The sequence below is a fragment of the Crocuta crocuta genome, unplaced genomic scaffold, assembly GCF_008692635.1.
Source record: "Crocuta crocuta isolate KB4526 unplaced genomic scaffold, BGI_CrCroc_1.0 scaffold4, whole genome shotgun sequence".
In the NCBI taxonomy this organism is placed as follows: Eukaryota; Metazoa; Chordata; class Mammalia; order Carnivora; family Hyaenidae; genus Crocuta; species Crocuta crocuta.
Window position 1 is genome coordinate 1994773 of NW_027529996.1, and position 12114 is coordinate 2006886.

At 37.0% G+C, this 12114-nt stretch overlaps 2 long non-coding RNA genes across 2 annotated transcripts in view; one reads left to right on the forward strand and one right to left on the reverse strand.

Annotated features, from left to right (window-relative positions):
* The window catches only part of LOC144231043 (uncharacterized), a 256246-nt gene that overhangs the window by 59723 nt on the left and 184409 nt on the right, over positions 1-12114 (forward strand). The gene's annotated exons all lie outside the window — the stretch shown is intronic.
* LOC144231041 (uncharacterized) overlaps positions 1-12114 on the reverse strand; it is a 58710-nt gene that overhangs the window by 137 nt on the left and 46459 nt on the right. The window contains exon 2 of the long non-coding RNA XR_013334964.1: positions 2273-2481. This is a non-coding gene — a long non-coding RNA (uncharacterized LOC144231041). The remainder of the gene's footprint in view (positions 1-2272; positions 2482-12114) is intronic.

The following is a 12114-nucleotide window of genomic DNA, read 5'->3' on the forward strand; positions in this document are numbered from 1 at the left end:
AGCGCTAGTGACTCTTCCTTTTCTTATGAAGGTACTAATACCATCAGGAGAACACTAGCTTCATGACCTCACCCAAACCTCCCAGAGGGGTTAGAACTTCAACATATGACTTTTTGTGGGACACATTCAGTTCATAACATTGGAACATCACTACATTATTATTTCTCAGTTTGCTTCAGATCCATTGTTCAAGTAAATTCAATAGGTATTTTGATAATAAAGAGTGCCCCCTAAAACAGGTTTGGTAAATTCTGTATTAAAATCAAACAGATTTTTCCCTTGAAGTTCTTTTTGGAGACTCAAACATGTATATGTGCATTGTGTGTTACTTATTAGGAGATTAAGTATGCATAGTCTTCCAAGCTCATTTCAACTGACATTTTTTCATACCATGCTTATTAATATATCCCAGAAGAGTATTCCATGGGATACAATGTAAAAACTGTTAATATTGACCAGACAAAAACGGGTTTATATATTTCTATATATGTATAAATATGAATTTGAAAGTAAATTTACATCTATGTATGAATTTACATGTATATTCTTAGTACCTAGAAAAAGAATTGTGTTATATATATGCATGTGTTATATATTATTGTATCTTATGTTATTAACATTAATAAGCAAGCAAAATATATGAATAATAAGTCATTGTATAGTGTTTTTCTCTTAACCAATGGAATATAGAAAATAGGAACTATAGAGCAATAGAATGTCAGAATTAAGAAGATACTGACATAGAATCGAATGCTTTTCAAATTTTTTAAGCTTTTAAAGCTCAAATTAAATTTTATATGGAAACTGTATCTCTCTATATATGCATATATATATATATATATATATATATATATATGGCACANNNNGAACTGTTTAAAGTAGAATTGGAAAAATGAGAGCCCTCACCCTTCCTTTTCAAGGTTAATCCTGAGGATCTCTGAGTCACTGTCTCACCTTATGAGGGCCTGGCTTGAATTCTACCATCTGATGCCTCAATTTAATAGCAGGGGAGTCAGGCTCTAAAAAGGTGAAGTTATTTCTTTCTTTTTAATTTTTTTAAATGTGTATTTATTTTTGAGAGAGAGAAAGAGAGAGAGAGAGAGAGAAGGGGAGGGGCAGAGAGAGAGGGAGACATAGAATCAGAAGCAGGCTCCAGGCTCTGAGCTGTCCGCACAGAGCCCAATATGGGGCTTGAACTCAAGAACCATGAAATCATGACCTGAGCTGAAGTCGGACACTTAACCAATTGAGCCACCTGGGTGCCCCTTTCTTTCTTTTTTGTAATGTTCATTTATTTATTTTGAAAGAGAGAGAGAGCCTGAGTGGGGGAGAGGGGCAAAGGAAGAGAGAGAGAGAATCTTAAGCAGGCTTCATGCTTAGCACCAAGCCCAACTTGGGGCTGGATCTCATGACAGTGAAATCATGACCTGAAATGAAATTGAGTTGGATGCTTAACTGACTGAGTCACCCAGGTATCCCAAAAGGTGAAGTGGCTTTTCAAAGTCTACTAGCTAATTAGGGGCAGAAGCAGGACTAGAATGGGGGATACCCTAATTCCTAGTTCAGTGCTCATTCCCCCAAAAGACCAGTTTCTCATCTTTTTAGAGCATTTGAATTACTTTTTTCAAATGAAACTTCATGCAAAAATTCACCATATAAAACATAAATTGGCCACCTGGGTGGCTCATTTGGTTGACTGGCCACCTCTTGATTTTGGTTCAGGTTAAGATCTCAGGGTGATGGGATCGAGCCCTGTATAGCACTCTTTGCTGAGTGTGGAGCCTGCTTAAGATTTTCTCTCTCTCTCTCTGTCTCTCTCTCTGCCCCTCTCTTGCACTAGAACTCTCTTTAAAAACAAAACAAAAAACAAACGAAAAAAACCCCCAAAACATAAATGAAGCCTAGCTTCCCCTGTTGAAGGACAAGGGATGGATCATATGTCTGGTAGGAGAGCTGAGGGTCCTGTGGTCTTGTGTGTTACCTCTAGTCCTCCCGCACTGGCCTTTAGTGGCTCAGGGCAGTAGTGTTTAAAAATGATACCTGAAACTAGGCAGAATCAATGTTTACAGTTCTTCAAACCCAGGGTGGATACCATTTATACACATGAGAAGGACTCTCCTGACACCCATTGAGTCTTCCCCCTTACAAGAGATTGTGGCTCATGGCTAAATGAGAAAGAAAACTTCATAAAAAACTCTTTGTCAAAGAACAAAACAGCAAAGTTCACTTTTTAATTTCAAGGAAGAGACTAAAGAGTTCCTGCACACCTTACCATTTGAGCTGGCAACACAGTTGTCATATCCGAAGCAGAGTCCAGCCCCTGGGCCCCAGGGCACAAGCTTCTCGAACTTTGGTCATTATGTGAGTGATTCAGTTTGGTGAATCAGCCTTTCTGTGATTTCAAATAATGATAAGAAGCACCGTGAGGAAGGCAGCAGCATTGTTCAAAGCAATCAGTCTCTCACTTGGGTGCTCAACTGCCTGAGGAGAAAACACATATAAATATTCCTCATTAATAGCAAAATTATGCGTTTGTGCCAAATTATTCACGCATTTTGTGGGTTTTCTACCTTTCATTCTTCCTATTTAAGAGAGTGAAGATGGGTTTAGAAATCTGATTACTCTGTTGCCAAGTGAGATGAGAGAGGTAATCGGAGCAAGGACAGTTTCCTGCAAACTCAGCCCCAAGGTAGACCGGTGGAATCAAACTCCTAATGGAGGATTGTCCGTGCTGGGATATGATGGGTTTCGTGGCTATTTTTCTGAATCTTCCCTCTTCAGAAAGAGGCAAGGAATCCTATCACCAGGTATTGTTAAAAAATTTTTTTAATGTTTATTTTTGAAAGAGAGAGACAGAGAGATAGATAGAGTGTCAGTGGAGAGGGGCAGAGAGATTGAGAAACACAGAATCTGATGCAGGCTCCAGGCTGAGCTGTCAGCACAAAGCCTGATGCAGGGCTGGAGCCCGCAAACTGAGATCATGACCTGAGACGAAGTTGAACACTTAACCAAATGAGCCACCCAGGCGCCCCATCAGGTATTCTTTATTTGAGAACACAAAACAATAAACATCAAGCTTTGCCTAGGAAAAGCTACACTTAGGAATAAAATATAGATACAGATATATAAAATCATCCTCGGCTAAAACCAAATAAATATCTATTTTCCTTGTAGAGTCTGCAGTATTTTGTTTTGTTTTTATCTAGAAACTTATTTTTAATTAGAATACCTGTATCTAAACCTGTTTCATTTCTAGTTTGTGTATGTAGGGATACTATGGAATCTGGAGACACTTTTTCATACTATTCAGAAAACAGTCCATACTAGACTAATCTCCATTCTTCCCATTGTTTAGAAGTTGTGGCAAATAGCTGTGGTGTTCATTCATTTATTGCTTGATTGATTATTTATTTTGAAAAATATATGACGTACATACTATGTGTTAGCTATCATACTAGTGTCTGAGGAAGAGAAATGAACAAGACACACAGTCCCTGCTTTCAGTGAGCTTTAGTCTAATTATAATTATATATATTCTATTAATCCACATTTATGAAGTACATACAGCTTTTATCCTTTTAGTATTTTGGAACAAGAATGTTTTGTTCCAAAGGTACTTAAAACCTTCAAGGTACAAGACATGTAGTTATAATTAGTTGCAGTGGATGCATTAAGGAGTTGAGTAATAATGCTCATAGAGGCATTATAGATGCATAGTGTGGATGTATTATAGAGCTGTATATTCAATTCACCAGTCTTGTGAATTGTGCCCTTAATCCTTCCCAAGTGAAACTTCTTTACTCATGTAGCTCCTGTAACAGGTCTAGGAGTACGATGTAACCTCATAGTCTCTCCTACCAAAATCCAGACACTGGCAAATCACCTGTATTTGGCCTGCTGTGAAAAGATATATAGGCCAAACAGATTTTTTTATTGCTTGGACCAAATTAGGAACTACAGAGAGAAGTGGGAAGCATATCCAAGGACATATAAAAATAATTAAGTATATGGTTGAGGTCATAAGTCAGGGTCAAGTTGGAGAAGACAGGAGGTATTAAGGAGAAACATAAGAAAATATATGAAGGTGAAAAGAAAAAATTAAGAAATTGGTGATATGATTAAAAAAGGCAAGCAGAGATATTAGTAACGTATCAGTGCAGGGTAACCATAAAGTCCAAAAACAATATTATTTCATCATACATTGTAATGCAATACCAATAAGCCATGTATTACGTGTTTGGCTATATTTGAAGACTTGGTGTCCAGCCTGTAGGTGGAGATTCTGTCATATGGCTCTACCATGGATCCTACTCTAGTTGTTTGACTTTTCCTGAATTCCTGTGCATTTTCATTCACACATTACACCTCCTCACCCAGCATTGCTTCATTACTTGGGATGACTAAAGTGAATCATTTTTTCCTTGCAACCAGAAAATGCTAACTGAACCAGACTCTTTGAGGGTGGAGCACATTTCCTAACATGGATCAGTATACTTTCTTTGAGTTTTCTTTGTTCTTACTTTTCTTGTGATCTGTGAACCATTTTAGCTTCTAGAATTTATAAAACTTAGATTTTCTTAATGTTGCACATCGATTAGTACTTTTTTCCATGTAAATATTTCTACCACATTATAAACTGCAGTGTCTGATTTAAACCATAGATTTGTATTTACAGCACGGAAAACAAACTGTTCAGTTTACTTCTGACCATCTAATAATAACTATAATATCATGCTTGCCAAAACCTCCATTAAAGACATATGTCTTGACTCATTGATTCCAATAATAGGAAAAAGCACCATTTCCCAGCAACAGGAGATTTGATGTTGCTTTTGAGGAGGAAAAAGAAAAGGATCCAACCAAAATATTTATCTAGCATGGGAACTCTAGGAAGCCCACAGTAGCAGGTACAATTCTAGGATTCCCAGTAGAATAGGTATCAAGGAGTTTTTGAAAGGGTACAAATTGGCTGATAGTGAGAACAAAGTACAGACGGTTGAGACCAGTAACAGAATAAAAGTCAAACTTTATGTTATAAAAACTTGAAGAACAAGGGCATGAAGAAGAGAGGAAAAAATAAACAAATTTCAGATTAAGAATAGTAATAATAATTAAACCCAAATTTTATATTCAGATTCTCAGTAGCCCAGGCAAGACAGAAACTAGATGATGACGTGGTTCTTATTGTTTGACAATAGGATATATCATATATTAGCTTATTCAAAGAAGCAGCTTTTTCCTGTTCCTTCGATCTCAGGAAAATGATCATGAGATTCTTATATAGACAGCATTAAACTTCAAAATTATGAATCTCAATGTATGGGCTGGACACCAAGTCTATAAATATATTAAAACACAAACTTATGCACTAAATAGCATTTTTTAAGATGAAAAATCCATATGAATTACACATCTAGTGGTTTTGCACATTGGCCCTTGGTGAAAGTCAAAATATAAAGATAAATTTATGGAGGTTTGGGGTGTAAATTGAGTGATATGTTTAAGATACATTGCTGTTATGTGCTTTCTTTGGGTACAGAGTAAGACTTATCCCCTTCTAATATCCATGAACTGAATATAAGGCTCAGTTGAAATATAGAGGACTAAGAAGCATCCTCAGCTTCTGATTGAGAGAAGATTGACAGAATTTGATGGTATGCATAATAAAGGAGAGTATAAGATTGAGGATTTAAGGATCACGTGAAACACATTGTCCTCTGGTCTCCCTTCAGTCTGTCTTCTCTCTTCTTCCTGTCCTATCAGAGCTCTTCCTCACTTCCTATCAGCCTCACTAAAAGAGGCTAGTTTTAATCAGGTGCTCATCATATTAAGAATTAAGAACAAATTGGGAATGGTCATCATCTCTCCAGAATCTGCTTATCTTCCTGTATTTTCTATCTTAATCCAGAAATGTCTCATTTTTTCCCTCCTTTTTAACTGTACATAATCCATTATATGCCAAGACATTCATTCTGCCACATTAATAATTTTCAATTCCATCTCATTCTCTTTGCTGCTATATTACTTTATGACTTTATTTCTCAACTACATTATTGTAAGTCTTCTACATCATTTCCAACTAAATTTTCATATGATTCTAGAGTGATCTTTCTAAAATGTCAATTTTGTCTTCTGCTTATAACCATTCAATACCTCCCTCAAGTATTAAACATGAAGTATGGCAGACAGTCACCCAGGTTTTGCTTACAGCCCTAGATATATTCTGGCATTCTAATATAAACTGTTAACAGGGGACATCATGCTGGGTACCAGTGGGAGCCAGGACATCTCTGAGGATGTTTATCTCCAGGGTTACATTTCCTTATGAAGCCACACGTTTCTTATGCCAACATCCCCCATTTTGGGGAAATATATATATAATGTCTAATATAATAGTATATATAATATAGCATATACATATAATATAATAGCATATGTATAATGTCTTGGACCCAAAGGAAAGTCATTCATTTAATGAAAATTTTAGAAATTAAAATGTTGTGGCCTGGTAGCATGATTTAAATTTTGTGACCTTGCTGCATGCACAGTAAGAAAAAGAAGTATTAAGAAAAATGCACTTATAGTTACTATTTACCAGAGTGTGTGCAGAAAAATTCCATAAACTATATCTCTGTGTTACAGGAAAACTTTCAACAAGTACTTTGTCTTCCCATGGCCTCATACTCATCATTTCCCCCATCATCTCTGCGTGCTGTTGTTTTTGTGATGCTTACTATTAGATTTTGCTTCTTCGACAAAGATAGCGGACAGCATCAGTTATTTCTGGAAACTAACATTTTACTTTTGTCCTCCTGCTTTTCATCCTGCTGGTCTTTGTCAGAGATCCCTGGTTGCCTGGTATAAGAAAACATCATAATTATCTCATTAATATTTGGTCCTGGCCTCCCTGCTAATCAGGTTAGTATTGCTCAGAATTCGAAGGAAGAGAACAGAAATCTACTAAGAAGGAATAAATTGGTCCTCAGACGTAATTCTAACAAGCTTCCCAGGAACAAGAGTTTGTCTGCTTGGTGAAATAGATCATGTAGAATATAGACTTATGGGGAGAGTATAGCTCCGTCAATTTCACTAGTCTCTACTCAAGGCTTCTGGAAGGCAGAGAACATGCTCTTAGCCCTGCCTTTGGTAACTTGTCTGTTGTGGGCTCCCACATTTGTTGATTGTTTCAAAGTTAAGCAAATTCTGAGATGAATTTGTTTTCCCCTCTCCATCCTCTCTGAATTCACTGACCATTTCTCAGAATGTGGTTCCTGAGTAGAAAGCAATCTGTACTACATATGCTCAAATGGGCTGTTGTAACTGTGGAGGTAGAGTTTTGACCTCCTATCTATCATTCATAGGGTATTACTACTACTTCTACTACTACTACTACTACTACTGCTGCTGCTGCTGCTGCTGCTGCTGCTGCTGCTGCTGCTTAAAGTCCTTGGTCTTTTAAAATATAATAGATATGCTTGCTGAATGCATTTGATACTCATAGTTACTCTAGGTTATGTATGTGACTATACTGGATAAAACTAATTCAGGTAATAAAGCTACATGTGGCTGAGGTAAATGAGACCCCTAGAGCAATAATAGTTGCAATATTTATTTTTTTAATTAAAAAATGTTCATTTATTTTTGAAAGAGGGAGAGAGGGAGAGAGAGATAAAGCACAAGTTGGGGCAGGGAAGATAGAGAGGAAGACACAGATTCCGAAGCAGGCTCCAGACTCTGAGCTGTCAGCACAGTGCCTGATGTGAGGCTCGAACTTAGGAACCATGAGATCATGACCTGAGCCAAAGTCAGACACTTAACCCACAGAGTCACCCAGGAGCCCCTAGTTGCAATATTTAAATCAAAGCCAGTATTGCTGGTCACTGTGGCTTTGAAATATATTCTAGAACAACCATGACTTTTGCAATAACTCCATAAAAGACAAGCCAGTTCAAAAAGGAGATACTTTTCCACTAGGCATAGTTTATTAGACAGATGGCATTATGTAGATAATCATATCAAATATAAATTCTCTAATATGGCGAATATTGACAGAGCATGTTTTTTGTTTTGTTTTGTTTTATTTATTCTCTCTCAGTGGATTCTGCGTCTTTTTTCTCCCAATCTCTCAGGTTTTGTAAGGTTTCCAATGGCTTTAGATCTTTTCTGTGTGATGTATGGGCGCGAGTGCAAGTACGGAGCTCCTTACTTCTCCGCCATCTTGCCCTCTCTCTTGTTTTATTTATTCTCAAGTTAGCTAACATACAGTATAGTCTTACCTTCAGGAGTAGATTCCAGTGATTCATCACTTACATACAACACCCAGTACTCATCAACAAATGCCCTCCTCAATGCCCATCACCCATTTTCCCCAAGTCCCCATCCCCCCATTCCCATCAACCTTCAGTTTATTCTCTCTACTTAAGCGTCTCTTCTGGTTTGTCTCCCTCTCTGTTTTTATCTTATTTTTTACTTCCCTTCCCCTACATTCATCTGTTGAGTTTCTCAAATTCCACATATGAGTGAAGTTATATGATATCTGTCTTTCTCTGAATGAAATGACAAGATTGCATTCTTTTATATCACTGAGCAGTATTCCATTGTATATATATACACCACATCTTCTTTTTTTTTTTTTTTTACAAATATGTTTTACAAACCTATGATATTTGTCCTTCTCTGCCTGACTTATTTCGCTCAGCATAACAACACCACATCTTCTTTATCTATTCATCAGCCAATGGATATTTGGACTCTTTCTATAATTTGGCTGTTGTTGATAGCACTGCTGTCAACATTGGGGTGTATGTGCCCTTTAGAATCAGTATTTTTTTATCCTTTTGATAAACACCTAGTAGTGTAATTGCTGGGCTTTCAGGTAGCTCTATTTTTAATTTTTTTGAGGAACCTCCATACTTTTCCAGAGTGGCTGCACCAGTTTGCATTTCCACCAGTAGTGCAAAAGGGTTCCTCTTTTTCCACATCCTCGTCAACAACTGTTGTTTCCTGAGTTGTTAATTTTAGCCATGATGACTGATGTGAGGTGGTATCTCAGTGTGGTTTTATTTTGTATTTCCCTGATGATGACCAATGTTGAGCATCTTTTCATGTGTCTGTATGCCATCTGAATGTGACAGAACATGTTCCTTATGTTCATACTCACTGTATTTATGGATGTGGTCTCTCTAATGAGTGAATGGAAACCTATCTATTGCTTACATTCTTTCTGGAATTTGCATACACAAAGATACAAATTCCAAAAATAGCTAGTCAAGAGACTAGTCCATAGAAGTCTTGTCTTGCAACTGAGATCTTTAATTACTTATGGAAAATAGATGGCTGGGCATACCTTAGAATTCTGATTTAGTACTTCCAATCTGGTAAGATAATTGGAACCACTTTAGTTTTGCTATTGCTATATACGCTATTGATAAAATTATAAGAGCTGTTATTTATTTTTGTGTTGAAAATGCCACAGTTAGCCCATTTACTTATAAATTAACTATGCCCAGTGTGGAGCTTGAACTCATAACCTTGAGATCCAAGAGCCACATGCTCTACCGACTGACAAACCAGGTGCCCCCAACTGTCATTTTTGAGTCTAATTAAAATGTGTTCTGATACTAAAACTTGATTATTTTGTTTACCATCTGGAAAGAAGCAGTGTGAAAAATCATGGGGGTTTTGTTTGTTTTGATTTGTTGTTGTTGTTCCTGATTGCCAGATCATCCCCAATATGCTGTGGTTACAGAGGCCATGGTCATGTGGTAGAGAAGCAGTCCTTCAGGTTCAGTTTCTCAGGGATCTGTTTGAACAGTTATTTATTTTCCTGAAGAAAAAGTAGATAGTACCATAAGCAAAATGTGTAATTTTTGGTTTCCCACTGAATCTGAAAATGGCAGAGCTCATGGAGAGTAGTGAGGAATAGAAATACAGTGCATTGAATTGGATATGAAGCATGCAGCAGGCTGGTTCTTTTTGCTATTATTCCAGTCATAAGAAAATAGCATGTACTCAAAGTCATTTGGTTTTTGTCAGAAAATTCTTTGATACACAAAGGACCCTAGGGTTGATGTAGGGTTGTACAGGGACTGTTAGAAAGTTCTTTAAGCCATTTCCGTCTTCCATCAATGTGTTGTTTCATCATAGTATTTTTATAGATAAAGACCAAGAAAGCTATTGTCTGATGTAATACTTAGGAAAGAACATTGATTTCCTGGTTTTCAACCTGTAAAAATGTTACTAAGACAAAGTAGATAATTTCTAGAGGTACTTTACCAAGTACTTTGACTTTTCATGGTGAAATTTCCTCCCAGACATTTTAAGGTCTAACACCTGCTGGGAATGAAGAATTTACTCTATGCTTGAAGGTCCTAGCCAGACTAAGAATCAAATTGACACAAGACAAATTAATAGGAGAAAATAAAATTTAATAGTGTATGTACAGGGAATCGACACAGACGTGGAAATTCCAAAGATAGTCAGGTAACATGATGCTTGCATGAGTTAAGGAAAAGGGTAGGAGTCTGAGGATATAAGAAGGAGAAAGACCATTAGCAGGAAGATGAAAGATGTTTGGAAAACAGAGATTGTCCTGTTATGGAGATAAGTTTCTTAGGTAAAGAGGAATCTCTGTTAATAGCTTCCTACGTGGTACAAGCAGGAAGTTGAGAGGGAGGTAAAGAACTTTTCCTGAATCTACTGGGTTTTGATTGCTTTTAATTAAAAATAATGTTCATACCAAAGAGGCCAATCTTGGGCGGCCTGTCTCTGGCCCCTGCACATCTAAAGAATAGATTTATTTTAAAGTAACCAATAAATAGGAAAGAATCAGATCTCTTGCCTTCTTTTATGCTAAACTTCCCTGGCCTTTTTCTAATTCTCTAATCAATCCACTGTATATTTTTTACCTTTCCCCTGAATCTTTTGGTGTTCTCTCAGATTCTCTTTTTTAGTCTTTTTTTCAATCTATATTTTCTCTCCAGGCAATCTCAACAACTATTATCACTTCAACTATCCTGAATGATTTGAAAACTATAACTGGTCCCAAAAATTGGCTTGTGATCCAGACCTCCAAAATGATAGCAGTAACAACAAAAAGGCAATATTCATTGTGTGCTTACTATGTGCAAGATACTGTATTAACAAGTGTGCAATCATATCATTTAACTCTTACAATCACCACCAGTGAGGTAGATGCTATTATCATCTCCATTTACAGTGAAGAAAACAAAAGTTTGGCCATATCACACAATTTACTTAGGGTTACTCAGATAGTCATTGACCGAACTGGGTTTTAAATCCTGACAGTTTGATTCTAAAGTGAGTGCTTTTCAGCCACAGAGACCTGCTTATCAACCACATGCTAAAGATCTTCCCTTGTATCTTCTACAGGCCTCTTAAAGCCAATATATAAATCTAATTCCCCCTTGGAAATTAATTCATGCATTCAAGCAATAAGAAATTTATCAAGCATCACTGAAAGCCAGATTGAAGCCGATGCACTGAGGATGAAATGTTGAACAAAATAGTGGTCCCTGTATTTATAGAGTTTATTATTTAGAGAGGGGAAACTCTCATTAATCATTATTATGCAAATAGATGATTAATCCCAAGCTGGCATAAGTGCTAAAATGATCAACTGCAATATGCTGTGAAGAGAACTGCCTTCTTTGAGGGGAAGTATGAAGAGGGACTGGAAGAAACTCTTCCCTGACAGATTGCCAATTAAGCTAAGATCAAGAGAATGAGTAATATTTACCTAGGCAAAAGATAATGTCCAAGCAGAAATTACAACATCCACAAAGGCTCTGTGGTCAGAGGGGGTGGGGTGGGGAAGCATATTACAGGGGCTGGAAAGATGATTGGTATATCTGAGGGAATGGCAAAAGTTACAGGTGTAGACTAGGTGAGAAGGACAAGACCATGGGGGGGCTTCTAAGATATATTATGTATTTTCCTCTTCTAAAGGGCAGTTTTCATTGGTCATTAGTGGGGCTCACTTATTATAGTGAAAGAATAAAATTTATGCTTTGAAAGTATCACTGTGGCTGCTGTTGAGAGAGTGAATTGGAGGGAAAAAGAGTAGATTCAGGGGAACCAATGAGAAGGATATTT